At 30.8% G+C, this 27123-nt stretch overlaps 1 protein-coding gene and 1 long non-coding RNA gene across 2 annotated transcripts in view; both read right to left on the bottom strand.

Moving 5' to 3' along the window:
- The window catches only part of Egfr (epidermal growth factor receptor), a 644558-nt gene that overhangs the window by 277703 nt on the left and 339732 nt on the right, over positions 1-27123 (bottom strand). The window lies entirely within an intron of this gene.
- The window catches only part of LOC142329393 (uncharacterized), a 216839-nt gene that overhangs the window by 42498 nt on the left and 147218 nt on the right, over positions 1-27123 (bottom strand). The window contains exon 2 of the long non-coding RNA XR_012757487.1: positions 19078-19143. This is a non-coding gene — a long non-coding RNA (uncharacterized LOC142329393). The remainder of the gene's footprint in view (positions 1-19077; positions 19144-27123) is intronic.

Consider the following 27123-nt stretch of genomic DNA (forward strand, 5'->3'; position numbering starts at 1 on the left):
GGCGCGTGTGTGTATGTGTGTTCTGTTCGTGCGTGTAAATAATTATCAGAATCGGGACACTTGATAAAAAGGAGGCTGAATATTATTTGTAAAAAAAAAAAAAAAACGCGTACGGATCGAATCGAGAATCTCCTTTGGTGAAGTTGATTAATAAACTGCGTTAATCTGAATTTTATTTCTCGAATAAAAAAATATATCTTCCTCTTATAATGCATTGTTCTACGACAGAAATAAGGATAGATAATTTATTTTTTACACATTATGTTAAAGTCTTTCTTACAGCTGATATAAAATCAACTGAGGTACAATGGACATCGATCCAGATTGAATTCTTTGAGAGAAATGATGTTTACTATACAACAAGATCTAAATATGATTAGAATAAAATCAACGAATCGATCGATTAGTAAAACCGAATAAACCAACGTTTCAGTGGACTTGGGAGTTCCGATATACATGTATATTCCAGTTACGAGAAGAAAAACGTAGACGTCAGGAAGCCATTTTATTTATTACTTTCTCTGGTATTCCTGGTACGATGTGCTTGATATTCTTGAAAATTGGTTTCTTATTATTCCCAATAAAAATTAAAATAACAGCTATACTATAAACAAATAATTCGTCAATATACGGGGTAAGAATTTATGGAGATATATTGCCAAGCGATACGCACAAACAATAAGGTAATTAACGATCTAAAGAATCGATCGATATTCTTATAAAAAAATAGCAGCAGATTGTTGAAAACCAAACAACTTCCTTCCCTAAAGCCTCTACCCTTCATAAAGGAGTCACTTTATTTCACAGCCAACGGTATACAAGAATTCATGTGATTAATACAGAGTCCGATCGTACATAAGTTATTACCATCACCGGGGTATTCTAGAATGAAAAGAATTTGCCGCGAAATCATCCATTTTATTAAAAATTGTATCCCGTTAGAATTGTATTGTACGAATAACCCTTGAACTAGATAAACGTGAAATATTACTGTAAAAAGTACAACTAATTAGTTTCATTAAATAATTCCTCAAAATAATATTTTTTTTTTTGTCTTCAGTCATTTGACTGGTTTGATGCAGCTCTCCAAGATTCCCTATCTAGTGCTAGTCGTTTCATTTCAGTATACCCTCTACATCCTACATCCCTAACAATTTGTTTTACATATTCCCAACGTGGCCTGTCTACACAATTTTTCCCTTCTACCTGTCCTTCCAATATTAAAGCGACTATTCCAGGATGCCTTAGTATGTGGCCTATAAGTCCGTCTCTTCTTTTAACTATATTTTTCCAAATGCTTCTTTCTTCATCTATTTGCCGCAATACCTCTTCATTTGTCACTTTATCCACCCATCTGATTTTTAACATTCTCCTATAGCACCACATTTCAAAAGCTTCTAATCTTTTCTTCTCAGATACTCCGATCGTCCAGGTTTCACTTCCATATAAAACGACACTCCAAACATATACTTTCAAAAATATTTTCCTGACATTTAAATTAATTTTTGATGTAAAAAAATTATATTTCTTACTGAAGGCTCGTTTAGCTTGTGCTATTCGGCATTTTATATCGCTCCTGCTTCGTCCATCTTTAGTAATTCTACTTCCTACAAAATAATATACCGTTAAAAAAAATAAGCAAAATAGCATAGAGTGATAAACATATATATATATAACATATATATATATATATATATATATATATATATATATATAGCACAATTGAAATTCACTCAGACAATTGCGGTTATAATTTGTTTAAAGTTTATTCGTGAGTCAAGATCTTTTGAAAATACACATTTAACCAAAAATGGATTAAAAAAAGATTTATTTTTATAAATCAAAGAAGGATGTGACAGTTGACGAGATTTAATAGCCAATTTATTTTATTATTTTTAATTAAAAGGATTGGAAGAAATGTTTATCAGCATAACCAAAAAGATAAATAAAATAATTATAAAATATCCTAGACAATTTTACAATAAATGTAATTAATGAATAAATTATTAAAGGAAGTCAAATGAATAAATAAAACTAACGACTGTTCTGTGGTAATTAGAGATGCAAAGACGAGTAGATACACAGAATGCATTTAACAATTTATCAATATTTCATAATAATTAAAGATAACATGTGTAGTTAATGCCAGTTGATTTTTCTTAAGGAAATTATTTATGTTTGTAAACATATATCACACAAATTACTCAAAAACTAAAAATATAGTTAAATAGATTTAATAATTGAAATACACTATTAGCTATAATATAAGCAACGTAATTTAACTTATTAGAATTACGAATAATTTACATCACGTGTGGAAAGATAATACGTATTGTTTTTTATAAGTTGGTATTTTATAATAATTTTACCGTCTTTAAAAGAATCAAAAAGTTGTAAAAAGTATCTTGAACAATGCCCAAAGCAGGATAACGAGGATATAAAAAAACGAATAAACTTTTTAATTGTATTTCAGTTTTTGATTTGAAGAAAAGATGAAATAACTCTTAGAGAAAACCTTAAACTTATTTTTTTATAAGATTTTTCCATAATTTTCTCTTTAATTGGAGTTTATAAAAAAAAAGTCGTAAGTTTCATACGTTTAAATATTTTGAAGAATATTAGTAGACTGTAATAAATCAACTGTGTCTGAGAATAGAAAAAATTACGGCAGAATTGTCCGAAAAGTCCACATATTGCTGGTAGCACGTGTATCAAATTAACAACCATTCTTTATTTAATTTGAACTAATTTAGGGCTTTGTACTTCACCGAGTATTAAAATATATGTAACAGATGAAAATTAATGCTACCGGTTAAATGATTACTACAACGTGGATTATTTATATCTTGATGTGACTTAACAGTGAAAAACATTTTAAACAATTAATGTAAGTCTGATATTTTTTTTTCTAGGGGATATCGCCAGAAAAGCTTAAAACTTGTCCGTGGAATACGGAAATGGAATTCTTTAGCGTATGAAAAATGTCTCGTGTCTGACCGGGTTTCGAACCCGAGACCTCCGGATGAAACGCTAAGACGCTACCATTCCGCCGTGGAGATTGGTTTTTATTTATTTAATTTTAATAACAGATTTGGTTTCTAGATATTTTTCAATACTGAAATTATTCTTATTTTGGTTCAAGAGTATTACAGCATTTTTGTCTGTTTCGGTCTGTTTTGTTTTTAATGAAAGGTTAATTTCTTAAAATCGTTTTCATGTTCAACCGAGTTAAGTAGATTTTCTCAGAATTCAATACTCTACAATTTTTCAAAATACTATTTTTTACTGGGAATTTAACGTCGTTACTGAACGCCAAATTAAAAAAAAAAAAATGTATTTTGCTTCACCAATTTATTTGTTAACTAATGTTTTTAAAAATTACTGTAGATGCAGCTCTGAAATCGTGTTTTATTCAATTTTTTAGGTCAAAAACCATATAAAACTAAAAAATTTACCCTTAAGTTCAAGAATCTGAATATGACCTCAAAACTCTGTTGCAACAGAAATCAGGACGAAATTTTGCTATAATTAGAAAACTAAGCGTTTCCGGGCTAACGTTTATATAAACTTTTTCTTTATTTTTACTTGTAGTACGTCAGCCGATGCGGAGCAGTGCGGACGTGTTTTGCTTCTGCTTCTTAATAAGTTTCCGTTTTTTGGTTTTAGTGTTCTTGTTTTGTTTTGTGTTCTTAGTTTATTTTTAATTTCTTAAGTGTTTCATTTAGACTAAATTAGTTATTTCACTAGCGCGTTGCTACGGACCAGCACCAAGCTGTTACCCATAGCAACGGCGGTTCATCAAATGTAAGCTATAACATCACCTCACGTGAACCCAACTGCATCAAGTAACGGAACACGCTGGCTAAAATGTTCAGACAGGGACCCAAGAAAGCCGGCGCGGCATAAGTTGATTAGAGATGATACTGCCGACAACATCCAGGTGACGTGTGAGGAACGGACAGTGAAGGTGACATTACAGACCTTTGTGAAGCGAACCCTCCCTGCCACGCAGGACCGTGCATACAAACCGAAAGGATAAGTTGGCAGGCTGATGAAATTGCGGTGGCGAAAAAACGCCAACGAATTCATTATACAAAACCTACACCCCGCGTTCCAACGGCCGGCCAGTCTAGTTTTACAGTTCCTACAAATAACAACTTTAGTATTCTTGAAAACATTGTGGAAAATGGTGTTTTCATGAGAAAACATTGAAACCAGAGCCTACTTTTGTGACAGAAGTGAACACGATAACAGAACTGAAACATTTTCTATCACGCTTATTTCCTACTACAACTATGACGAAATACACTTTGACAACGATGAGATCAGACCAAACGGTGATAGTTCTGCCGGTTAACTCTGAGACATATAAAGTCATCAGGTCGAACATGCTAGAAAGCAATGTTAGCCATTACACATACCAGCTTAATCACGAGGGGGCATATAGTGATCATGCGGGGCATGCATCACTCGGAAGACAAAACGGTAACTTCATTGATGAGTTGGTTAAATTAACCCACGAGGTTATGACGTTCTCCATCGTCAAACGAAGGAATCGCTCCCGCTTTATTTCGTGGGTTTAAAGCCGAAATCTAATAATACGGAAATCTTCAACGTCTTCTAGACGAGAAACAGTACTGTTCAGCGGTTTTCCTCGATGTCAGTGAGGCTTTTGACAAGGTTTGGCATGTAGGGTTGTTCTATAAACTGAAAAAGATTTTACCGCATGTTTTCTGAGCGGTACTAAAATCTTACCTAGAATACAGGTGCTCTCAAGTTAAATATGATGAGACTTTGACAAAATTGTTCCTTATACAATCAGGGGTACCTCAAGGAAGCGTTCTCAGACCCGGCGGACTTGCCGATTACGGCAGATACTACAGTCGCAACGTTTGCTGTCAACGAAAATCCGACTACTGCGTCTCGTTTTATTCATGATTACATCACTCTCCCCCAATCGTGGCTTATTTGTTGGAAAATATTAATAAACGAAAAAAATCAGAGTACGTGTCACGTTCACCCGTCATAAGGAACACTGTCCTTTTGTTTCTATCTTCAACGTTCCGATTTCGAAATCTCAAGACTGTAAATATTTGGGTTTTCATCTTGATCGACGACTTATTTGGGCGAAACATAATTCTAAGCGGCAACAGTTGGATCTCAAGTATAATCGCATGTACTAGTTGATAGGATATAAATCTCGGCTTTCAGCAGAAAATAAATTATTGATTAATAAATCCGTTTTGAAGCCTGTTTTAACTTACGGGCTTGAATTGTGTGATGCAGCGTGTAACTCCAGTATTGACATACTTGAACGCTACCAAATAACTTAATGTTAGTAAATACATCTTATTTACTTATTGTTCAATTATCTTGCTGAACAGAATGTAAAGTTGCTGTGTCGTTATAACAAAAATAAAAAATAAAAACTTTTTACTCGTAGAAAATGTCCTGAAATCCTTTTCGTTTCTTCGAGAGGCATACTGTACATTATAAACGGTTTTATTAACTTACAATTACTAAATTCATAATCGTAAACTACTATATAAGATGGATTGATTTTCTTTATTATTTATTTTTATTTTAAATAGATGCTTGAGAATACTGATGAGATTAATTATAGAATTTATTACTACTTTTTTTTATTTATGTTATTTTTCTTTTTTTTTTTTTGTCTTCAGTCATTTGACTGGTTTGATGCAGCTCTCCAAGGTTCCCTTTCTAGTGCTAGTCGTTTCATTTCAGTATACCCTCTACATCCTACATCCCTAACAATTTGTTTTACATATTCCAAACGTGGCCTTCCTACACAATTTTTCCCTTCTACCTGTCCTTCCAATATTAAAGCGACTATTCCAGGATGCCTTAGTATGTGGCCTATAAGTCTGTCTCTTCTTTTAACTATATTTTTCCAAATGCTTCTTTCTTCATCTATTTGCCGCAATACCACTTCATTTGTCACTTTATCCACCCGTCTGATTTTTAACATTCTCCTATAGCACCCCATTTCAAAAGCTTCTAATCTTTTATTCTCAGATATTCCGATCGTCCAAGTTTCACTTCCATATAAAGCGACACTCCAAACATACTTTCAAAAATCTTTTCCTGACATTTAAATTAATTTTTGATGTAAACAAATTATATTTCTTACTGAAGGCTCGTTTCGCTTGTGCTATTCGGCATTTTATATCGCTCCTGCTTCGTCCATCTTTAGTAATCCTACTTCCCAAATAACAAAATTCTTCTACCTCCATAATCTTTTCTCCTCCTATTTTCACATTCAGCTGTCCATCTTTGTTATTTCTACTATATTTCATTACTTTTGTTTTGTTCTTGTTTATTTTCATGCGATAATTCTTGCGTAGGACTTCATCTATGCCGTTCATTGTTTCTTCTAAATCCTTTTTACTCTCGGCTAGAATTACTATATCATCAGCAAATCGTAGCATCTTTATCTTTTCACCTTGTACTGTTACTCCGAATCTAAATTGTTCTTTAACATCATTAACTGCTAGTTCCATGTAAAGATTAAAAAGTAACGGAGATAGGGAACATCCTTGTCGTACTCCCTTTCTTATTACGGCTTCTTTCTTATGTTCTTCAATTGCTACTGTTGCTGTTTGGTTCCTGTACATGTTAGCAATTGTTCTTCTATCTCTGTATTTGAACCCTAATTTTTTTAAAATGCTGAACATTTTATTCCAGTCTACGTTATCGAATGCCTTTTCTAGGTCTATAAACGCCAAGTATGTCGGTTTGTTTTTCTTTAATCTTCCTTCTACTATTAATCTGAGGCCTAAAATTGTTTCCCTTGTCCCTATACTTTTCCTGAAACCAAACTGGTCTTCTCCTAACACTTCTTCCACTCTCCTCTCAATTCTTCTGTATAGAATTCTAGTTAAGATTTTTGATGCGTGAATAGTTAAACTAATTGTTCTGTATTCTTCACATTTATCTGCCCCTGCTTTCTTTGGTATCATGACTATAACACTTTTTTTGAAGTCTGACAGAAATTCCCCTTTTTCATAAATATTACACACCAGTTTGTATAATCTATCAATCGCTTCCTCACCTGCACTGCGCAGTAATTCTACAGGTATTTCGTCTATTCCAGGAGCCTTTATGTTATTAAAAAAATAAATAATAAACCATAGACTATCCCATAAAAAATTTATTTTTGTGGTTTTTTCCTACATTTTCTTATTTTAAAATGTCAATGTTCAAAATTTTTTTTCGCTATATGAAGAGTTAAGAATTTAGCAATTAGTTTCAATCCTAGAGAGTTAGGGTAGTAATAGCGGGAGTACCCTATCTTAAATAAAGAATCTCTATATAATCTTCTTTACTATTCCTAATTATAAACGTCAACAAATGAAAATTGTCTAATATTTTTCTCAATGTAATGAATTATAAACAGGGAAATAGTTTTCAACCCTTATCGACATAATATTGAATAATACAATCCACCCTTAAAAATGGAATCTCTCTAATTTTTTTGTAATATTAATTAATCTATCATCCAAAATGTTTTTTATTTATTTATTTATTTTGGTAAATGAAGCGTTATCGGGTTGAAATTAAATTTTAATTCCTATCCCGGAGGCGAAAGCTCAATAAGAAAAAGATCGTTCAAGTAGAATGAAATATAGTTTTAACCGAGAAATTTTGAAATAAGATTTACAACACAGAGCACATTGCCTATATTGCTTTTGTTTGTTTTTTTATGTTTTAATGGAATGTTGTTTGTAAAATTTAAAATTATTTTTCTTTAATAAGAAATAAATAAGAAAATACGTGAAAATCGTAAAAGCAAGAATAATTTTCAATTAATTTAACCACTGAAGTAGACTTGATACAAGAGGTAGAGCTAAATTCTAAACCGATACGGGGAAACTTCAGTAACATAGTTGCCAACATTTTTTTGTTCTCGTATAAATATAAAAGTGAAGATCATTTTCTGATTGATTAAATAAAAAGAATTAATCCTATAAACAAATCAACGGAACAAACCTCAAAAAATTTTAATTTAATTCTATCGATAAAAACCTCAACAGGAAATACAACACAGGAAGTTTATAAAATATCAAAAGAAATAAATAAGGAACAGCTATAGCATAAATAAATAATTTGTAATTGTTCGATACAACAATAATTAATTACCTTTAAACGTAATATTAAAAAAAAAAACAACATAATAATAACATGAACATCCTCTGATACAAGAGATTGAAAAGTAACTAAACACTTTCTATTATGAAAAAAAAAAAAAAACATGAAAAGTATGCTAGGATTCCGGACAAAGAAACTTAGATTACAGCTGCTGTTATATTTTTATTTACACACGTACACATGTAAAAAAAACAGACATACGTAATTGAATTTTCAACATAACTAAACTAATAAAGCAATGTTTAATTTAATTCTTGAAATTTTAACATAATTTAATACAAAATTGCGACCACTAGTTTTCATTTTCCGAGCTGTTTCCTCAGAATATGGGTATCAAAAAAATTACCTTCCCTTTCTGAACTTTAATATTACTCTGCGTTTTATAGTTCCTTTAATTCAAACGTATTAAAATTTTGACTTTCAAATAATACGTTTTGAATTTTATTTTGGTTTATATATATATTTTTTTTATTTCCCCTAGCGAGTTTAATCGACGTATTTCACAATAGAAACCCGTAAATTATTTTATTTTACACTATCCGCTGCCATCTTTCTTACGGCTGTGACGAATGAAAAGAACTTGAATTACAAAACAGACTTATAAGAGTAGCTTTCTCTAAGAGTGATGATATACATTATATAGCAACTTCTTCCGGCGGACAGTTAAAAAAGGTCGCTCATGTGGCTGATCATCTCCAGAATTTAGGTGAGCTTGTTATGTTGATATCAAACTGTATATTTGGCTCGATTAGCCATACGGCTAAGGAATAGGATAAGAATAAGGGAACGGTAAACTACTTCGCTGCTCATTTTCCCTAGTAAGCCTAGTATAGACTCTTGTTATGCTTGAAGATGACAAACATTCAGGAATGCTTGTGATTCATGTCACGTCGCTCGCTGTATGGCACTTAACACGCATTTATGTTGCAAAAATAATCTACATTTTAATGTTTTACACAAAATTAACGAATAAACTTTTACGTACATAAGAAAATAAATACAATAAAAACGAGAAAAACGATTACGGGAACAGAACTTAATACGGTTATACAACATTTGATTTTTTTTTCTAACTTCAATTATATAATATATAATCTAATGAATGTACGTACTGCCTTTTCTTCTTTAAATTAATATTTTAAATAGAGAAGCCACGGATAAGAACTTTAAAATTGTTCTCGGACATAAATAGAAATCGTTTGACGATTCATCCGTTATAATGTCATTTTTCAGAAAAATATAAATACACGAATATAACAGGCAAGGAAGAACTACAAAATAAATTGCTGATTAACAGTCGTCGAGCTTTACGTTTAGATTATTTTTCAAACCGCTGACTTTTCTGTTATTGTACTTGGTGATAATGTAAAGCTTACAAATTTACTTTCGTTAAAATATAGTTCTTTAAAACAAAAAAAAACAATTACGTCCACGTTGTGGGTGGCCAAAAGTTACCGCACACTGACATCAACGTAGAGAAGTCTATCTATCCTATGTTCATATTGCTTTCTTGAAATTGTAGTAAAGACAATTATATATTATTAAGTTAATTAGGTTACTTACTTAATAAAGATGAAGAAATAACGGCCATTACGGAGAATATACATTTGAAACGGTAAACGAAAACAGGATAGATTTTTCTCAAAAATTCCGTAAATCTATTATTCAAAAAATTTCATTAAAGGTAGTTATAATTAACCGGTACTTATTGATTATTGTTAAAAAAAATTAAATCCATTTGTTAACCGTATATATTGACGTACATCAGGGGATGTACACGAGATATCAAAAAGGTTTAGTTATGAGAAAATAATAAATTGTAAAAATTACAAAATGACCGATTTTTTTCTGATCAAGAATAACAAAATGTTACAAAATAATAATTTGCTCTGGCCAACTTTATTAGGTGGAAAAACTATTATTATTGTTAAAAGATAATCCCGTCTAAATGTTTGTATAACTAGACGATCAGAGGTATCCCGAGGCAATAGATTTAAGCCGTAATTAAAACATTATATATTTATATTAATACAATAAATATAAATATAATTTCTATATTTATATTATTTCTATATTTCAGAAAGTTCTGAGTCGGAATCCGGATCGGGTTTGAAATTTTTTTAAACTATGTAATTTTGTACCTTCTCAATACAATGAGGGAAGGATATCTATTAATCCGACATCATCCCGCGCGCTCGCGCGCACACACACACACTTGGTATAAATTAAGATAATATATAAGGGAAGGAGTCTGTTTGATTAAAGCGTTTAATTGTTTTGGAAAAAGTTTTCAAAACGTCTAAAAAACTTTTGGAAAAATCGAATTGGTAGTATACGTAGGGACTGATTGTATTGCTAACATCACGAAACGGCTTAAACTATGAAAATTTTACTCGTATTTGCTTTTTAGGTTAAAAAAGAATATTATCAGAAATAAAATTAGAAAATCTGCATAATCTGCTGACAATGGAGTGGTATCGTGTCTACCTTTCATCGGAGGTTCTGAGTTCGAGTGCCGGTCAAGCATTACAGTTTTCACATACTACGATATTTATTTCCGGAAGTTATTTCATTCGCCCTAGTAATTGTTACTGGATCTCACCCTGTTTTCGCACTGTAAATAATTAATTTTTATTTCATTTTATTATTATTACGGTTAAGGTTATTATTATGACTTAAAAAAACTTCAAACATTTTTTATATAGTTATTTTGTTAAAAGGCATTTTTTCCTTCAAATAAGCTTTGTTTTTACTCGTCATTAGACCGGTATACTGTAAATAAGGACAATTTTTTAATAGCATTTTTTTTCCAAATATCCAAAATACTACTCATTTGAGAAGTAAATTAGAGAGCAGAATTTATTAAACCGTATAAGACAGCATAATTTTGCGAATTTATAAATTATATTTATAATTTTTAATGCCTTCACCTACCATTCTGGAGTATTATTTTATTGCTCTCTTCATATACACAAATATTTAACTGCATGAAAATATATATTTTTTTTAATTCAAATTTTATTACTGGAAGAAAATTTAAATTTTAAGGTTCTATGCAAATACTACACACAATACATTAAAATCTTTCTTAAATTTTCTTTCACGAATTTTGAAAACTTGAACAAATATACATCGATTTTCAAGTTTTTGAAGGTACGAGACTTTTTAAAATTATCAATTTGTTTCATGAAATAAGGTAAATAAAAATGAATGCGCATATAAAAATTCAAACTTTTAAATTGAAATTGGAAATTTAAGTACATCTTTATTTTTATAAAAAAATAAAATTAAAATCCACCGGCTTAGTGAAGAGTTACATTACACTGATAAGTCCGATACTGATTACTTGTTAATGCAACTATAAATAAAAATATTATTTTTTTTTTAATTAAAAAAAAACTTTACTGTACTGTATATAATAATCTAAAATATATATTTTATAAGTTGTTATCCGTACACAAATTAATATTTCTGATGCATTTAGGGTAAAATTAACCGTAATTTATAAGTTAGATTTTAAGTGTTTTTTTCGAGCTGTTTTTCTCAGGCCGATTCTATATTATACAACTGATAAAAAACTTTTACTAGTAAATTTAGTAATTTATGTTTTTATACCTGAAGGTTAGACACGAGTAATTAATACTGCAGAGAATAAAAAATAAGAAATGACATTTTGAAATATAGTCGGAAAGAATCCGATAAAGGAACATTTTTCACGGTTATATAAATTATAACTAAGAAGAAATCACTCGACCGTATAACGACTACATGAAATATACAAGGTGTATAATTTTAAACAGTTTCATATGTCAAATTAAAGAAATTTACAGTACGGTAATTTGGAAGTGGAGAATAAATGGAATAACATAAAGGCGGCATTGATTGATGGAAGCAGAAAAAGATTGACATCAGATAAGAAGAGGCCGAAACAGAACGGTAACCCAACATATAATGCTACTTATGGAAGAAAGAAGAAAAAATAAGAACAATGCAAATAAATACAAAGGAAGATACAAAGAAATACAAGGGAAGATAACAAGAATGATTAGGGAAGCAAAGGAGATATGGATTTCGGAGAGTGTGAACACATTGAGGCGCTACAAATGAACTATGACAACCACAATTTGCATAAGGAAATTAAAGAGCTAACAGAAACAACCAGAAAAAGACAGCCCGCTGTTATTAAAGATAAAAGAGGAAAAATTTTGACTGAACCAACGCAGAAACTTTTACAGTGGAAGGAATATATAGAAGAACTATTTCAAGATAAAGAAGTAAAAGAATACATCAAAATGCCATAGAAAAGTCAAACACCATGAAAGAAAAAGATTTTTATGCTACAAAAACATTGAAAAGCGGAAAAGCAGTCGGGTCGGACGAAATCCCATGTGAACTCCTGAAACTAACAGATGAATAGCTCGACGTTGTCGTAGACCTTTTTAATGAGGTGTACAGAACTGAATAATACGGAAGCAATGGATAAAATCGACTTTTATAATATTACCAAAGAAACCAATGCGAGAGAATACAATGACAACCGAACTATTAGCTGGTTCTGTACAACGTACACTGAACTGTTCCGAGCTGCCTACTCAAAGGATAAAATAGCGATGATGATTTGCAAACCTCCTGAAAGGAGATGCCACTTGAAGAATAAGAATAAGTAATAAAGTGGTTAAAGTGGTCCTCTCCTCTATGAATCATGAGACCTTGCCGTTGGTGAGGGGGCTTGAGTAATCAGTAATACAGAGTAGCTGGACCGAAGGTGCAACCATATCGGAGGGGTATCTGTTGAGAGGCAGACTAAGGAATGATTCCTGAAAGAGGGCAGCAGCTCTCTTTCACTGATTTCGCTGACAAATGAAGAGGTATTGCGGCAAATAGATGAAGAAAGAAGCATTTGGAAAAATATAGTTAAAAGAAGAGACAGACTTATAGGCCACATACTAAGGCATCCTGGAATAGTCACTTTAATTTTGGAAGGACAGGTAGAAGGGAAAAATTGTGTAGGCAGGCCACGTTTGGAATATGTAAAACAAATCGTTAGGGATGTAGGATGTAGGGGGTATACTGAAATGAAACGACTAGCACTAGATAGGGAATCTTGGAGAGCTGCATCAAACCAGTCAAATAACTGAAGACAAAAAAAAAGTGGTCCAAGATAAAATCCAAAACATGACGCTATTTTGCACACTTATCTTTACAATAAATTCTTGTAGATAATTAACACGATTTAAACAGTCGTTTATGTACATAATCTCAGTATTTTATTATCTGGAAGAAATTCAAGTAAGTTTTAGAATTTAATGTTTTAACGGCTAAATATCACGTAACTAAATGTAATGAAATGATTTTGTACTCCATTTCTTTCAACTGCAATCTTAACTTTACTTATCTACAGATCCTAGCTCTGAAACTGTTTCGATTTAAAAAAATGATCAACAATTTTTACCCTACAGGCAAATCTTTTGCTACCACAAACTGAGCGATTAGAATATTATATTGTATAATTTTTTTTTATAACGCTTAAGCGGCCGAGTTTTATACAGAAAGAACCTCAGATTTTTGTGCAATCACCGGATGGGAACAAAACCCTCGGTTAGTTCTGTTGGAGAGCCGCCCCAATCAAACCACAAAAAATTAAGGACGCGACTGAAAGGTATAAGTATGCCCATCTCATATCTGTTTCATAGATTTATGGGAATTAATCAGAACCCAAGAAAACTACTGGAAGAATCAAGAAAAATAAAGAGAAAGGAGAGGATTAGGACAAAAGGAACCATTAATTCAAAACGAATTAAACCCCGACTAAAATGAGACACAAAATTGTCTACAATTTGAGAGACAAACCCCAACCAAAGAAGTACTTTAAACATTTTCCAAGTAATGAACATCCATTTCATAAGAAATCCTTCTGGAGTTCGGCATATCTTTACTCAGGATGAAAGCAACACATTACTGATCAACTTATTTGTGATAATTTTTTTAATATATGTCGTAAAAAGTTTACTTTTTCTTCAAATATTAAGGAGCTACCGCATATTTTGTTTCAAATTTTAGCACAAGTCCTTCTCTTCTTAAATTCATTTTAATATTTCGTCACGGAATAGTTCAATCTATTACCTGAGAAGTTCTTGCACTCATCGAAGTTAGCAATAAGCGTTATTTAAAGCGAAGTTGATATGATAGCTATAAAAAAATCAATTCATAAATATAGTAGTTAAAAACGCATAATAAATTTATCCGAACGATGTTTTAACTTAAAATCTTTCGTGCCATCGCATTTAAACAGAAGAAAAGGGAAAAACAAAAAAAAAATTATAATCGAAATATGAAATTATTTCTTTTTAAAAAAATTAAATTTTTCTTTGCAATAATTTGGTTTCCTAAATGGAGCTCTTTATCGTATCTGAATTTACTTTCCCGGCGAATATAGTTATATAACTATATTAAAACGGGAAGTATGGTGACCAGTCAAAAATGGAGTATCGGGTTTTTTTGCAAATATTTACGTTTTAGAGTCAAACTAGTTAATCTAAAAAAATCACATATTTATGAGCGTAAGTATGTATGTGTGTATCGTACTGCTTTTGGCCTCAGGATGCTTTTATACTCAGAATTAACCGAAGCCAAATTTGGGACAAATATTTCTATATATGGGCCATTGATCGTATTCATTTTTTTCAAAATTCGTTAAGGAGGTGGATATCGCGAAAAAACCAATCTCGATTTTCTTCAGAGACATTTTAGAGAAAACTTCATTAATGCAAATTTGTTACCTATAAGGTATATATAAATAATCCATTCTTTTTTAAATCAGACCTCACCTCTTAAAATTTAAATATATTTGTTTCCTCGCTCTATCTATATTCGGTTTAAATATGTTTCAAAAATCTTTTTAAAAGTTTACGAATATAAATACATCGAGCTATCAAGAATAGTCAATTTTTTAAAATTGTAGACCCCGGACCTAAAATGTAGAAAAGTTTTTTGAGAATTTTCTTTTTTTATTTCAGGCATTATTGAAGGGGTGTGTCAAATTTAGAGAAAATTTTACTTAAGTAAATTTTTTAAGCACAACCTATATATGAGTATTTTTAAAAAAAAGTTTTGTTAAAATCTATTCCCCACCTCTAAACAATATCTATTTTGCTTTTTTTTATGTTTTTTGTCTCTAACCCTTTTAATTTTTATTATTAATAGATGGGAAAGTCACGCAATACTTTTCCAACTTTCCAAATGTTCAATTATAAACCGATTAATATAACGAACCGAATAATTAATACAGTATATGAACCGAAATAATGATTAAAATATAAAAAGTAATAATTACGTAATAATAATTATATAACATTAAAGATTTATAATTTGTAATCTAGTAGACAAAATGCCCGGTTATACAAAAAAAAAGAAAAAAAGAAACTAATAGATTGGTACAAGCAGAGCAGTTAAATAAAGAAGTGAAGTGTGACTCGAGAAAGCCCTGAAAATTCAAAATTCTCATCTTTTTATTTGGAAAGAAGGAAGAATTACGCTTATGTGCGATATAAACGTGCTTGCGTACATATTAATAAAGTCTGAAACTAAATACGTAATTCATTATAAAGTAAATAATTTACTTTTGAAGGGAAATATTACACAATAAATTTTATTATAGCAGCAATCAAAAAATAACAGAGGAAAAATAAGTGAAAAATCTGAAAACAGCTAATAAAACAAATACTTTTAAATTTATCCTTACTTAAATTATGTAAAAAGGCCTTGAAAACTGTGAACAATGGAATGAAAACAATTTTTTTTCGAAATACTTACGTAAGTTTTTTTTTTATAACAAAGAGTAGAACACATTTATCCTTATATATACATTAATTATTGAGATTAGTGCTACACAAAAGGTTTCAAAGTTAGTTCCGTGAGTAAATACACGTGAATTCTACATAAACTTGGTACTTCATTATTCATTTTATTTCGATTTTTTGTTTTGTTTATTAACATTAAATACGACAAAGGAAAATAAGTAGTTTTTAATTTTATGAATATCACTAAAAGAAAAAAAAACAATGTTTTGTTAAGGAATGTAACACAACTACCAAAGAGGAATACGCTAAGCGACGTCCAGTGTAATTTACAACTTTCAGTTAACGCTAACAGTAACGGTCTTCTAGAATAATAAACGGATAAAGTTAGAGAAAAAGTTGTATACCATATAGACTAAGGGATAGAATTCTACATTTCTGGACATCAAATAAGTTATTTTTTATGCGGGAAGTTAGATGAGAGAAGATGGCTTAAAATTAAAGTTAGAAAAATGTAGCCGGCTATAGATTTGATGTTAATTAGAATCTTATTATTCAGTGTAACATCTTATTTAGATTCGGAGTAACAGTACAAGGTGAAAAGATAAAGATGCTACGATTTGCTGATGATATAGTAATTCTAGCCGACAGTAAAAAGAATTTAGAAGAAACAATGAATGGCATAGATGAAGTCCTACGCTAGAACTATCGCATGAAAATAAACAAGAACGAAACAAAAGTAATGAAATGTAGTAGAAATAACAAAGATGGACCACTGAATGTGAAAATAGGAGGAGAAAAGATTATGGAGGTAGAAGAATTTTGTTATTTGGGAAGTAGAATTACTAAAGATGGACGAAGCAGGAGCGATATAAAATGCCGAATAGCACAAGCGAAACGAGCCTTCAGTAAGAAATATAATTTGTTTACATCAAAAATTAATTTAAATGTCAGGAAAAGATTTTTGAAAGTATATGTTTGGAGTGTCACTTTATATGGAAGTGAAACTTGGACGATCGGAGTATCTGAGAAGAAAAGGTTAGAAGCTTTTGAAATGTGGTGCTATAGGAGAATGTTAAAAATCAGACGGGTGGATAAAGTGACAAATGAAGAGAGAGCGACAAATAGATGAAGAAAGAAGCATTTGGAAAATATAGTTAAAAGAAGTGACAGACTTATAGGCCACATACTAAGGCATCCTGGAATAGTCGCTTTAATATTGAATGGACAGGTAGAAGGAAAAAATTGTGTAGTCAGGCCACGTTTGGAATATGTAAAACAAATTGTTAGGGATGTAGGATGTAGAGGGTATACTGAAATGAAACGACTAGCACTAGAAAGGGAATCTTGGAGAGCTGCATCAAACCAGTCAAATGACTGAAGACAAAAAAAAAATTATTCAGAGATATATTTGTATATACTCGTACGATATAAATGCAACAATTTCTATTCAAAATACAATTTCTTAAGGATTAAGAGAAATTTATGTACTATGAACGAAAAAAATACTCAAAAAGAATACTTTTAGTATAATTTATTTTGCGTCATTAATTTATAGTTTTTTCTTTTTTTTTTCTTTCTTCATTATATGTTTTGGTACTTTCCACGATAAAACAACACAACACAACTCGATAAAGACTATATAAAACTCAAACTCAAACATGTAAATATAGAACAATCCATTCTCTTGTGTAAAAAAAAATTTAGAATTTCTTAAAAAAAGAAAGAAAATGAATAGAATAGTAATTAAAGTAAAATATTTAAATTAATCACAGGGACCTGTAATTAAATCAGAAGACTCTCTTTATGCGACATACTTCAACTATATGGTTTATTGTGCAGCATCGGACAAGTACATAAACTGCCGATTTCCACTGGATTACACAGAGGATTCACCGACCCTAAAAGTCATGGCGACATTAAAATAGAGAATATAATAAGATAAATTGTTGATATTGATAAATAATCGATGATTATTATTTGATTACAATCAAATAATAATCATCCTTATATCAAGGATATTGATATAAGGTTGTTTACCTTATAAACAATCCTGCTTATAAGGTAGCTCTAATCCTCTTAAAGGAACGATCGACCATCTGCCAACAATCCTTCGGAAGAATCTGAGCAGACAAATACTGATGAACGGTTTTCTATTATCAAATTTATAAATTTACTAGAATACAAATTAGTAAAAAAAATAATATCTTTTTGATTTTCAATTGCACTACTCTTCTGGCAGTAAATAAAATCTGAAAAATAAACATACCACGATTAAGAAAGAAAATCTCTAGCAACGTGTGCATAATGTACGTACATGTGCACAAACCTAAAAAAAACGAATTATTATTTTTTACAAAGGTTAACACATAAAATAAATTTAATTCTTCATCGTTTCCGAATAAATGAAAATATCATCAATGCATACTATAATTCGTTATCAGCCGAAGCAAGAAATCTTAAAATATCAACGCATCGAAATTCGGATAACGGAAAAAATTGGTTACATATATTTACTACAACCTGGATCTGATCTAATTAGAACCCAATAAATACGAATGAAATCCGGAAGATGTTGACGATTAAAATGATAAGCAGAAAACTCAGAATTTACGAAAATAGATTTTCTTCTACTTTAATTTTTTTTAGTGAAAAAATCCCGTTCACTCTAAAAATCAAACCTAAGATCCTTAAATATTAGCCGATAACATCAATTAATAAAAACACGAGTTAGTATTATCTTAAAAAAATGTGAAAAATATGTAGAATGTAAACGGTAATTAAAATAAAACATCAGTCTTAAATTTTAATTCTCTATTTTTTATACTAATCAAATGCTAGATTAAGCCGGGTGAGAACTACATTCCTCATAGGAATCGGCTGTAGTCATAATAACAATCTACCACTACTACTCAACCCGGCGCAACATTGTCAAATCGTTGCATACTTCGTACGTATGTACGTATGTCGCAGCTACGTTTCAGCAGCCCAGCCCTCTCGTGCCAACCAGCCTTAAAGTCGAAGTACTGCAGGGGTAAATATCGAAGAAACATACATAATCGTTTTATTAAATATAAAAATAATACGAAACCATTTTTACGATATAACTTACCGTATACCTCTAAATAAATCTAAACAGTCCATCATTGGAATTTTAAAACTGAAACCGCATTCTCACCTGTAAACAAAGAAATAAATAGAAAATAAATAATAATAATAAAATATAGATAAAAACGATTAAAATGTAGTCAAAAATTATAATTACAAATAAAAAAACTTTTCTTAGACGTTATGATACTTCACGTGAACTAAATCGATCACTCACAAGAAGGCTCAAGAAAGATTTACGACCTCAGCACAAAATTATTTTTTACGGCTAAAGTTTAAAACGTTATTTGCTACATACAAATATAAAACTAAAATATTTTCAGTTCACTTTCGTCTAAATTACTATAATAATTACTATAATGAATATTTTCATGTATAAATAAGTTTTATAATCTCTTCCATTTTGTTATCGATTAATATCACTTAAGAGATGATACTTCATCTACCTTTATATTTCCAGAAAGTATTTTGGAACAGTTCCTTTGGTTATCTATGGATTAAAGCACCTTCCAATTCCTTAAAAGATTTTTACGAGTATAATGTAAAATATTAATGGAAATTGATTTGTACGAAAATAAAATCTCTTTAAAAGCGGTTTAAATATAATTATATCTTTCATAAAAGAAAGAAGAAAAAGTTGTATACACAAAAAATCAGTAGTCTTAGTGTACCTAATTTTTTTATATACGTACGGGAATGTGACAATTAGAAACCCTTTTAAAGGGATGGTTAATTCAATTGTAGTTCGTGGAAGTTACCCCAATTTTGAGTGAAATAAATTATTTCTACATTTATTCTAAACATTTTTCTTGTTTTTTTTTTTTTAATAATTTTATATTAAAAAACAATAAGAGATTATTGCAACCGCCTTAAAAAAATAGTTTTACAAGAAGAATTTTCTGAAAGCTTTGAAAAGGACAGAGACTCTTACAAGTAAGTAATTATTTTCTTAATAGTACAGGAAGGATTTTTTAAATACGTAATTCGAATGAGAATAAAAAATAACTTACGAAATATTAAAATTTATATTTTGCCTAGGAAAAAAATGGTATTTAATTTAACGTAAATGTCGAAATAGTCATTGTGCTAGTAAACATTTCTTATTACGATTATAGAGGAGCGTGTTCTTGCATAACTTATTATTACAAAACAAATAATTATTATTTACATCAAAATACAAATAAACTAGAAAATAAGATTAGCTTATACGTTTTACAATTTACAACTTAGAAAACATAAATCTAGACGGTCATTTCATCACCAAGATATACTTATATACTATTATAAAACCCACTTTTCCAGGTAATAAATTAACTTATTTTACGAATTTCATTCTTATAATCTTATCGGTTTACCGAATATAATAAAAACGTAGTTAACAAAGAACACGAGAAACGATGAAGTGCGTGAACGTTTTTATTTGAAAAGAAAAAAATCTAGTTTATTAGCCGTATCGTTTGTAAATCAACGTAAACATATTTTTGAAAGACGAGGGTGTAGTTAGAGATGTTCAAAGATAGGTAGGAAGTGGTTGCTTCCTCTTTTTAAGAGTTTCCTTCCCCTTATTTCTATCTATCCCTTTTTTTTTTATTCATCTCATGATTCCATCACGGTGCAACGTAAACTGTATTCACTCTCCCTCATCTTTCCTTTCTTTTCTATTAAGATTTAAAAGACTACCTACCCAATTTCCTTAAAGATCATCCGGTTTGACCTGACATCCGCTTATTTTGCTCTTTACCTTTCAAATTCAGATATCGAAGATATTAGCTGTCGTGGTTCTCACCCCCGTACGCAACCGGTTTTCACATGTGGAACATTTTTTCGTAATATTTTCTATCGGCACGGATCATATTTTCATTAACGAACAAAAAATGCTTAATTACACTTTATTTACGTATTATTTAATAACCGAAAATCTATAACCGCAACGTCGTAGTTTATACCTTCGTTTGATGAAACTTCTTGAACGTAATATAATATTTCTTCTCGATGAAAATTAAGATGACATAAAATTTTACAATAATGATACTTAGGCGTAATGTTTTACCCTGAAATATCTCGAATAAAGATTCAAATCGATATAAACGATCTTCTACTATCATCCTTTTACCACAAATATAACTGAACATAGATTTACGACCGAGTAATATTGAAATTTTATTTTACGATTCATTTGGATAATTCAACATGCCGCACGATTTTGAGGATTTTCTTTAAAGAAGCTTGAATCTCACTTTAAATGATTGTAATTATCTGAAAAGAAAGCTATCTGATTCAGAATATATTTAAGTTGATTTGCGAAAAATCGTAGATCAGTAGTATTGTGCATTCACTCGATGTAATAAAGTTTTTCAAGCTAATACTATAATCTCTCCTCGGGCAGGAAGGATGCCAATTTGTCGGATGGAAGGCCTGAAATACATCTGACAAAAATTTTTTATCTTTCCGTAGTCCTTCGGTGGGCAATTCATCATCCATTTAACCGCGTTATTATTCTTGATTTTTTCCTTTTCTCGTTTTCAAAATTAGCATTTTCTTAGGGTTACTGCCCACAGTAATATCCGTCATAAGGATGACCACATTAAAACTCACTTTTAAATATTACACTAGTGACTATTTATCGCTTTAAAATATTAATTTTTAGTATTCAGATGGTTTGATAAAAGTCTGTTCTTTCTATAAAAGTATGTTCTGTTTCCTATCCAGTGAATGTGCACAAAAGCCAAACTGAAGCTGACGGTTTATCGTGTAAAGTTGGCCCCGCTAATCCTTTCCAAATTATATAAAAGCTTGAAATTCATCAAATAATTATAAATCTTAAACGATTCAACACGGATTCCAAAAACCCTTTTTTTTCAATATATATTTTTTAATAATACAGTTTTTCGGTTTTTTTTTTTATAAAGGAAACATATTTTTTAGATTTTCAATTCTATAATTATGTTTTTTTTTTTTAACGGAACCAACATTAAGACCGTGTAATGTGATGGACGTATATAAAATTACAAAATTCCCACTGTCTCTACCGATGCTGTATATTATGTAAAATGTATACGGAGTCTGAAAGATTTAAGACGAGATATCTCTAGTTTTGATGTTTTTATTAACGGTGCTACATACCTTGTGCAGAAATTTGCATTACCTTCCCTACATAAGACCGTATAACATCATCTAACGTGACGCATACATACAGAATATCAGGATTCCATTGTCCCTACCTACTCGCCGGACGGCGAAAAAAATGTTTTTGTCAATTTTTACCGATTTTTTGAGTTTAAAACATTTTTTTGAACATCGTGGTAACGCTGAGAAAAGCAGCTGCAACGACGGCAACAAGATTTATTTCAATCGGATTAATAGGGAAAATTTTATGCGCGAACAAACATAAAAAAATATATATGGTCGAAGACATAACCTCCTTTTTTTGAAGTCGGGTAAAAAGCAATAAAATGTAAAAAAAACGATAAAGTGAATTTTTGTTTTAAAACTTGTCAAATTACAGTAAAAGTGTAATAGTTCAAACTACTAAAGAAGATTTTTTTCGAATCAAGCACTGTTTTTACTGTTAAAACAGTACAAAAAAAATATGTATGTTAACCTCAAATCAAAGAGTATTTGATTATCTGAAACTCTCGTGCATATTTGGTAAAGCTTCAATAACATAAACATGTACCGTTTGTTCATGTAGCAACAATGTAAACGACTACGGTAAAATAACAAGTTTATCAGATCAGAAAATATATATATATATATATATATATATAGTTAATTAAAGAATATTACAAAAAATAGCGGCCGGAAAATATCACGAAACTTATATAACTAAGATTTAATTAATACGGCTAGGCTTCGATCTATCGATATTTTTCGCAGTAAGAAAGAGTTTAACCTCTCCTCAACTTCAGTAGATTTTGAATGAAAAAAGTTTGAATAAACAAATGTTTTCCTACACGCCAAAAAAAACGATCGTATTTTACACAAGATAAAAACAACGATAATAAAGTTACTGCATCGCGATTATAACCTACGTTTACAAAGTCTCATCGGGTTAATTATATTATATTTTAAAAACAAATTTGAACTACAGAATCAATTACGGTAATAGCTGTGTAGTAAAATACTGTATTTTTTAAAAACTATTTTATTCCGACTATAAAATTAGTTATAAACTGTATATTTTATAACTATGTTTAAGATTATCCAAAATTTTGGATAATCAAAATGTTTTTTTATATGTAAACCTTTTTTAATCGGATAACGCGTTATATGATATTCGGAACAGGTTCATTTAATGTCGTGCATACAAAAAAATAAAAAAATAAAAGAAAATAGTTTTACGTTTTCTGGCATAGTTTCTACAAAAGGTTCAAAAACGTTTTACCGCATTAAAATCTTACAGCGACTTGATCGTTATTCACAAATGACAAACCTTATCCAAATAGAAGCCAAGTATTCATCTTGAATATAAACATGTGTTTTTACCGCTGATGGAATCGCATTCTAACAATCGCCATGTATTTATGCGATTCAATAGTTTACAAAGTAGCTAATGAATTATTTACAGTATATAAACAAACAATTCGTATAATGTACAGTTTGATAGATGGGACTTCTTTTTCAACTAAACAAATATAAAAATGGCGTACGTTCACCCAGAAAATGTAATATTCACATTTTAGGATTAAATAAATTACATCACCGATATAGAAATGTAATAAGAAATAGATCTACAACACATTTAAGCAAGATAATCCTATTTACATTGATTTAAAAAATTTTAACGTTATCCGTTCGTTAAATATCATAAATATTCCGGTTCAAATTAACCTGAACAATTTATCGTTCGGTTTAAATCCTCAATTTCGAAGACCGATAATAGTTTTTTAAGAAATCTAACCCTTGTAATTAACTGGATTTTGAAGCCTGGAGAAAATTTTATCTTTACACTTTATTTTAAAGCCGATCATCATAAATTCGTTGACATACTAGTCACGTCAAAATGCTCTCATTTCCTGAGTAATTGGCAGGCGGAAATTTTTTTTGCCTCTTTTCTCGTTCTAACATTAATATTCTTTTTAATTTTTTTCGTCCGTAGTACAATTAGACGTTCTGAAAATTTTACCTTGATGCCCGATGAATCATCGCCAAGGATATGAGAAACGGTTTAAACTGCAATACTATTTGAACGATTCGGCCTGCCCGTAAATCAGACTGGGAATTTTTAATTCCTATTCGGGTTATTTTTTAGACGAAAAGGCTTACTTAAGTCTAAGACGCTTAACGAGTAAAACCAGGTATACTATTCCCTCGTAATACATGCAATCATAAAGTACACAAACTGTACGGGAAGCCGGCCTCCGTGGCGCGAGTGATAACGTTTCGGCTTTCATCCGGAGGTCCCGGGTTCGAATCCCAGGTAGGCATGGCATTTTTCACACGCTAAAAAATGTCCAATTCATCTCAACCTTTGATTTAATATCTAACGGCGAGTCTAAAAAAAAAAATAAAGAAAAAACTGAACGGAAGATCGTACATAATAAATATATCGCTTCAGAAATAGGATGCCAGAGGACAAAAATAAAAATCATTGTTGCCAGGCTTAATATAAGTATATAAAGGCAAAATCAATTCAGATCGTTATAGCTGTAAATGGAACATCTCTATTCTCACGGAAAACAAATCTGACTTGCGTCTGTAGTAGTATTTTAGCTGCGTCACATGTCTTTAAAGTACATTAACTTTTAAAAGTGGATTGATTCTTCTTTTACTTTGAAGAGAGCAAATTGCTTATTATTTTACGGTTAATTTTTTTCTAGATAACTTTAATGGAAAATTTACATCGTAAATAAAATTATTTTTATCAACACTATCAGTGACGGCTCGCGTATAGGCACTGTGGAACTGCAGAATCCCCTATTTCCACGTGATATTATCGATAACATTTAATATAACGGGTCCTTTTTTCTTTAATTCTTTCTTTATAATTATACAATATTTAATCCTTAAGTTTAATGTTAGTAGTCATCCGCCAGTTTACGAAAAAGATATAAAGTCTTTGTACGGAACTGTGTGCTTCATAGTACCAGCGGCGTGGTGTTTGAATGTTATGCGCATACGCACATAGGAAGCTACACGCGAGGCTGCAAGGAAGCGAGAGCGCTGGCGCTCCCGCAGTGCCGACCCTGCCGTACTGGTAGAAAGTGGTGTTTTTTTAACTCCGCGTGTATACGGAACGTTCCTTGTTCGTTCCCTTTTCTAATATAGTTGGTGGAAGGAATACGAAAGCGGTTTAGTTATGTTTTTAGTAGCGATCAGAAGATGGCCGAAAGCAAAGGGTCTTTGATTGCCAAATATGTCCAAAAACACGCTGGAAGGGCGATTAAGAAGGTAATTAGTAAAAACTAATGTAATTGTTTCTGCGTACGTAAAATTTAAATTAAGCACCGTTGGACTACAGTGTTTTTAAGCGATATTTTATTAAGTTATTATCAAATAATACTCCTTTTCTTTTTTCTGTTTAGCCTCCGGTAACTACCTTTCAGATAATACTTCAGAGGATGAATGAGGATGATATATATATGTATAAGTGTAAATGAAGTGTAGTCTTGTACAGTCTCAGTTCGAACATTCCAGAGATGTGTGGTTAATTGAAACCCGATCACCAAATAACATCGGTATCCACGATCTAGTATTCAAATCCGTGTTAAAATAACTGACTTTACTAGGACTTGAACGCTGGAACTCTCCACTTCCAAATCAGCTGATTTGGGAAGACGCGTTCACCACTAGACCAACTCGGTGGGAATATCAAATAATACTAAAAAAAACAATATTATCTGTATTGACATTTTATGATTTTTCGGTTAAACCGAATACGGTTTTTAACCGCAATTTGCTTAAAAACCGTGCACGAAATTCTTGAATGTGATAAAGTGTAGAATTAGATTATTATCCTGCTTCCAGCTGTTCTATTTGATTAATTTATTTTCGGATCTTTTATTTAACAGAAAACCTTATACGTGAAAAGGCCCAGAAAAAAATTGCCTGAAGCAGCACCCCCACTAATTTCAGTTACGAGCCGCTCTATTCACTATTTAGTATTAGATTGTTATAGTGTGATTCTGTAACCGATATTAAAAATCTTTCTGACCAGAAACTCTTAACGAAATTAACCAAAAAACATACTTAAAAAACAGTATTCAAAACCATTAGTTCAGTCTCTTTATCTCATTTCTTTGCACCGATTTTCTTATTTTTATCAAGATACAAATTTCTCAGCTAAACGTTTCTTGCTTATAACTTTTTTTTATTTGTAACCTTTTAGTAGGTCTAACCGTATATTTTGCGGAGAAATAATATTATTTAATATAATGAAAAAAACTTAAAAATTAAAAAAATACAAAACTCCGTAGCCCATTTTTGTTGATGTTAACACAGAGCACACCATATTAAGCGTTTTCAGTAACCACAACCAAATACATATTGGTTTTAGCTCGTATCGGTTTTGGCATATAGAAGTTTTGAAATTAGTAGAACGTAAACCGATGTACTACTTCTGACGTGAAACTACATTCCATAAACTTCCAGGAAAGGTATTCAACAACGTATAAAAAAAATATTAATGATAATTTTTTGCAGCCTGCTTTTCAGCTTCAAGAATAAAAAATATAAGATGTCAAGAATCGCTGATATCATAGTTCATTAAACCGCATTAAAAACGATTAAGATGTAATTATTCGATGAAATACGATAAAAAGAAAGAAAATAACGAGTTAAATACAAGTAATAAGACGTAAGAATCCGGGTTAAGACTATAAACTCTATCCGTTACAACTAATCCATAATATCTTGGATCGTCTCGTAGAACGCCTGAAAACCGAACTGTATGAAGTAATAAAAATGTTAGCATCCTAAATCACGTCTAATATAAACCGATCCCATAAGTTATAAATGTCGGTGAAAAAATTCACTTTAGATTGCCGGCATTAGTTTTCGGTTAACGATTTATCTTACCTATTAAAATGCCTCTTAATATTTAAAAATTTAT

The sequence above is a fragment of the Lycorma delicatula genome, chromosome 8 (assembly GCF_047948215.1).
Source record: "Lycorma delicatula isolate Av1 chromosome 8, ASM4794821v1, whole genome shotgun sequence".
Lineage (NCBI taxonomy): Eukaryota > Metazoa > Arthropoda > Insecta > Hemiptera > Fulgoridae > Lycorma > Lycorma delicatula.